The sequence below is a fragment of the Dipodomys ordii genome, unplaced genomic scaffold (assembly GCF_000151885.1).
Source record: "Dipodomys ordii isolate 6190 unplaced genomic scaffold, Dord_2.0 Scaffold10, whole genome shotgun sequence".
NCBI classification, from domain to species: domain Eukaryota; kingdom Metazoa; phylum Chordata; class Mammalia; order Rodentia; family Heteromyidae; genus Dipodomys; species Dipodomys ordii.
This window is the reverse complement of record NW_012267226.1, coordinates 20,907,069-20,912,913: the sequence shown is the minus strand read 5'-3', so window position 1 is coordinate 20,912,913 and position 5,845 is coordinate 20,907,069.

Genomic DNA, 5,845 nt, shown 5'->3' with positions numbered 1-5,845 from the left:
GAGGCTACCAAGATCTCAGTCACATGTGGGAGACAAATGGTTAAAATAAGGCCACACCTTGTGTGCAGCTGGCACCTTTCCCAGAAATGATTGGTCCTTTCCAACTTCCATCATCCAGAGGAGGGGTGGGACTTACAAAGGAAATGGATGCTTCCTTTAGAAAGTAGGGCCTTTGGTTCTATCCCTCTGGGGCCAGAACTCTGATGGATTTAAAGTGGATGGTGATCACTCCCCAAACTATTCACACATGCCAGCTGCCATTGATAACTCATTGTAGTTTACAAGTCATTTGAAATCTAGCCACCTACTTCCCTAACCTCCTCCCTGTGGGATAGAGCTAAAACTCCACCCAGTGTGCTACTGCAGTTTAAATTTCCCACTCTATTTACCTGGTTTCCGACCCTTTATTCTTTTTTTTTTTGTCTGTTGTGGGGCCTGAACTCTAGGCCTGGGTACTGTCTCTCAGCAATTCAGCTCAAAGCTAGCACTCTACCACTTGAACCACAGCGCCACTTAAGGCTTTTTCTGTTTATGTGGTGCTGAGGAATTGAACCCAGGGCCTCATGTATGCAAGTCAAGCACTCTACCACTGAGCCACCTTCCCCCCTTTATCCTTTCAAATGAGGCCAGTCATCTCTCCTCCACAAAGCCTTCTTTGACTACACAGAACTGAGTTAGCTTCCTGTCTTTTATTTTTAAGTTCTAGCAGGAGTTTATCTTATAGGGCTTAGGTAGAAAGAAAAATAAATAGTTCCCACTTTCCATGCAGAATGGGGTTCTTAAAGACTCTGTGTGGGGCTGGGAAGGTGGCTCAGTGGTAGAGCACTTGCCTTGCATGCATGAGGCCCTGGGTTCAATTCCTCAGCACCACATAAGCAAAAAGAAAAAAATGGAAGTGGTGCTGTGGCTCAAGTGGTAGAGTGCTAGCCTTGAGCTGAGGGACAGTGCCCAAGCCCAGAGTTCAGGCCCCATGACCGGACTCCCCCTCCGCCCCCCAAAAAAAGACTCTGTGTGTGTATTTGCTTCTGGTACCCAGCAAGTTGTGATCTAATTTGTTTACAGTCCTTGCCTGAATGCCTTTCCCAAACATAGGGACCTCATCTTCACTCATTCTATCTCTAGCCCCTGTGTAGTTAGTATTTGGTTGTGGGGCAGACAGAAGGGAACCATTACCAGGCCCTTGCCTGTCACCTCAAACCTTCCCAGTCTCTCACCTTGTCTTGCTGAAGTTCCGTCATCACTCAGAATGATGTGGAATAAGACTCAAGAGTCTACCTCTATAATGCCTTCATCCTTTTCCAACTGCATCCTCCCAATTTAGTCCATAAAACGAAGGAACAAGTCGGATTAGCCAATCAGGGGCACCAGAGGGCGCTCTTGGGTCAAGAAGTAATCAGAAACCATTGTACACCCAAATTCCAGTTTCAACACACAATTTTATCATTGCTTAAGAAGCTGCAGTGGCTTCTCATTGCCTAACCTATAACCTATCTTAAGCTCCAAGTTCTTTCTTCATAGTCTAACTCCACCTCAACTGCAAGCACCCTCTAGCCTAGCCTAGTCACCCTTGGCATTGATCACTCTTCACCACGCCTGCTGTCAGGACTTGGTTGGGTAGCCAAATCTCCCAAGACCTCCAAGTAAGCATAATGGAAATAAAAGTAGAGGGTTTGTCTTGCAAGCTCCTTCACTTTCCCCCCACCAGCCCCATCTGGGCAGCTTCCCTCACTGTGTGGGCCTGGCTGAAGGTATACATATGGGCTGTAGGTACAAAGCTGTACTGTAGGTACACATGGACATGGCTGTAGGAACATGGTTACATGTAGGAGCATAGCTATGGGAACTTGGCTGCAAGTCCTATGTATAACTAAATGTTATATATAGACATGCATGGTTCTTCCCTTGTAGATCTAGGCACACAGCTGTATGTAATTACATTGACACACTCTTCCGAATCCTTGTCATACTTCCTGTTTATGCCATGACTTCCATCTCTTAATTCAGCTATAACAATTACAGCTATAGTATAGAAGTTTGGGATTTAAGTCTTCCTTTAAATTATAGGTGGTGTTTTTTTTTGGGGGGGGGTCATGGGGTTTGAACTCAGAGCCTAGGCATTGTCCCTGAGCTCCTTTTGCTCAAGACTAGTGCTCTACCACTTAGAGTCACACTAGTGCGTCCAGTTTTCTGGTGGTTAAGTGGAGATAGAAGTCTCACAGATTTCCTGGGCTGGCTTTGAACCATGACCTTCTGATCTTAGTCTCCTGAGTAGCTAGGATTACAGGTGTGAGCCACCAGCTCCCAGCTTTAATCTGGTTTGGGTCCAAATACTGTGTTCTCTCTACACCTTGAGTTCCTTTCATGTGCCAACCCTTGAGTCCCGGGTGGCAGCAGCCCCAGTCTTGACTTTTCTCTTCTTCCCTCACTCCTCTTCGCACAGCTCCCCATTCAGCTACAGAATGCCTCTCCCCTAGGGCTCTTTCTAGTCCCCTCAAAAGGCAAAGTGCAGGTTAGCAGAGTTCTAGGGTAAAAGCCTGGCTCCCTGGGGGTCAACAGACAAGGCTCAGCCACCTGACCTTGAAGCAGGGTAGGTAAGAGGGAATGGGCATGGTAAACAGCAGTCAGAAATTCAAAAACTGAGCTTAAAGCACATACAGGAGACTCATCTTCACCCACCAATTTCCCTTAAGATTAAGGGATCAAAGTTGTTTTAGGAGGAAATGAGGCAGGAGAGACTAGAGAAAAAGAGGCATGTTGGATGGCAGCCAGGAATTTAGAAACAGTATATTTAGAAACATAGAAGAACTACTTTGTTTTAACCCTTGAACTCCTTAATAAGCTGCAGTATTAAAACAAGGGGAGGGGGGAAAGAGGAGGGAGGAAAGGGGAGGGGGGAAAGGGGAGGGGGGAAAGAGCAAGAACAGCTTTTTCCATCTGACCTTGCCTGATGTCCCTAAACAAATAGTATATTCTATAAATTGAGAAAAGACATCATTAATTTAAAAATAAAAGACATACCTAGTTGGGCACTGGTGGCTCACACCTGTAATATTAGTTACCCAGGAGGCTGAGATCTGAGGATTATGGTTCAAAGCCAGCCTTGGCAAGAAAGGCTATGTGATATCTACAATTAATCACCAGCAAAGCAGAAGTGGTGCTGTGGCTCCAAGTGGTAGTTCACTAGCTTTGAGCACAAAAGGTCAGGGACAGCACCTAGGCCCTGAGTTCAAATCCTACAACTGACAAAAACAAAAAACCCCACCGTTTATTCTGAAGAAGCAGATACTTGGAAAAATGGCTGGCTCCTCCTGGCACAAAGTGTTTATCTCAAAGGATAAACATTGTGGCGGGATTGCAGTCTTCTTTTTTTTTTTTTTCTTGTCAGTCATGGGGCTTGGGCTCAGGGCCTGGGCACTGTCTCTGAGCTCTTTTGCTCAAGTCTAAAGCTCTACCCTTTTGAGCCACAGCTCCACTTCTGGTTTTCTGGTGGTTAATAGGAAGTAAGAGTCTCACAGACTTTCCTGCCTGGGCTGGCTGTGAACCATGATCCTCAGATCTCAGTCTCCCGAGCAGGTAGGATTACAGATTTGAGCCACCAACACCAGGCAGGATACATTCTTTTTGGTCAGTTGTGGGGCTTGAACTCAGAACTTGGGCAGTGTCCCTGAGCCTCTTTGTACTCAAGGCTAGCTCTCTAGCAACTGAGTTACAGCACTACTTCCGGTTTTTGAGTGGTTAATTGGAGATGAGTGTCATGGGGACTTTGCTGCCCAGGCCAGCTTCAAATGGTGATCCTCAGATCTCAGTCTCCTGAGTAGCTAGGATTAATTACATCCACCTGCACCTGGAAGGATGCATTCTTTATCATAAACACGTTTTCAAATATGACAGGATGCATTCTTTCCTAAAAGGGATGTCTAAACATAATGGTTATATGTTTAAAGTACTAGTCAGAGCCAGGTGCAGGTGGCTCACACCTGTAATCCCAGCTACTCAGGAGGCTGAGATCTGAGAATCATGGTTGGAAGCCAGCCCAGGTAGACAGGTAGAAAAGTCTATGAGACGTTTATCTCCAACAAATTACTCAGAAAAAGTGGGAAGTGGCACTGGGGCTTGAGCGCTAAAGCACTAGCTTTAAGCACAAAGAGGCTCAGGGACAGCTCCCAGGTCCTAAGATCAAGCTCCAGGACCAGCAAAAAAAAAAAGGTACTAGTCAGTCTCAGAGACCCTGAGCCTAAGTTGTAAAAGTGATTAAGAGCAAATATACATACCTATCTTTGCATAACTTTAAGTCAGGCCTGCCTCTATCACATAAATACACCCCTGATGTCAAGAACTCAGTGTCTCAGCTGGGAATGTGGCTTAGTGGTAGAGTGCTTGCCTAGCATGCATGAAGACCTGGGTTCGATTCCTCGGTACCACATAAACAGAAAAAGCTGGAAGTGGCTCTGTGGCTCAAGTGGTAGGATGCTAGCCTTGAGCAAAATCAGGGACAGTACCCAGGCCCTGAGTTCAAGCCCCAGAACTGGCAAAAAAGCAAAGAAACAGCAAGAACAACAACAACAAAAAAAAAAACTGTGTCTCTCCCTTTGAGAGTACTCACACTCTGCTAGTGTGCATCTGCCTTTCTGCTTGTCTGCGTGCTCACTTAATAGAGCTCTACCAAGCTTCCTTACCATTATGATTTGTCCAGAAATTCTTATTCTGTTATTGAAGTCAAGGACCCTAAGTGAAGAGTCCCTTCCCCCTTCACAAACCCGCACCTGGGTCGGGTGGCGTCCAGATTTACAAACCGACGGTAGTGAAAGGCAGAGAAAGTTCATCTGAATCAAGGTAGCCATATAAGGAAGACGAGATAAAGGGGTTCAGTGGCCCCAAGTACATCTCGGGGACTCTCAGGGCCTTGGGAGTGTGGGGACCGCTGCGGAGGAGAGGGTTGGGGCGCGCAGCACAGGCAGGACAGGTGAACGTGGTTGCCAGAGCTCCGACTCCTCCTCATCACAGGTGTGCGAGGGCTTCTGGAGAAATCACCGAGCGAGCGGTCTAGTTCCAGGATTACTCCTGCCCAGGGGGCCACCCACCCTCGTAAGGGATTTGGGGGGGAGGGGAGGTGATCTGTCCTGTGGGGCTGGCTTTAACTTCGGGCTAGCTTCTGTCCCTTAGCGTAAAGATAGCTATGGCTCAGTCTGGTTGTTCCAAGGTGACTGCGGAGACTCAGGAGGAAAAAAGGATTAAGGAGGCAAAGTTAGAGCAAAGTTAGAGAAACTAGCAGGCGGCTGGGCCTCGCACACGCGCCCTTCCCGGAGACCCGGGACGCGGCCCTCGGGGGTTTCCCACCGGCTCCTCCACTCAGCCCAGCTGCGCCTCCCTCAGGGACAACTCCAAGTCCAACCAGCTCTCCCGGGACCTTCCTCCCCGGCTTGGGTGGTGGTATTTTGGGGAGCGGATGTGAAGTGCTCCCCAGGGGCGAGGTGTGAAGTCCCCGCATCCTAACCCGCCCCCGGCATCCTTCACTCCCCGAGTGAAGCCTGGGGGGGGCGGGGAGGGGGCAGGAAGAGGATGGGGTGAGGAACTGCAGGCCAGAGGGCTGGGGCCACAATCACAGCTCCCAGGAACCCAGAGCCCCGGGGGCAGCGCGCGCCAGCTCCCCGGCCCCACGCCGGGGACACACGGACTCGCTGCCGCGCGGGGAAGGGCTCGAGAGCCGGATCCGGGCTTCCGGAGAGCCGGGGTCCCCGCCCGGGTCCCCTCCCGCCCGCGCCCGCGGCCTGAGCATTTATGGTAATGTTTGGGTTGGTGCGCGCCGCCGGATGCGCCGCCTCCCCCCGGCCTCGCCGGCCGGCCT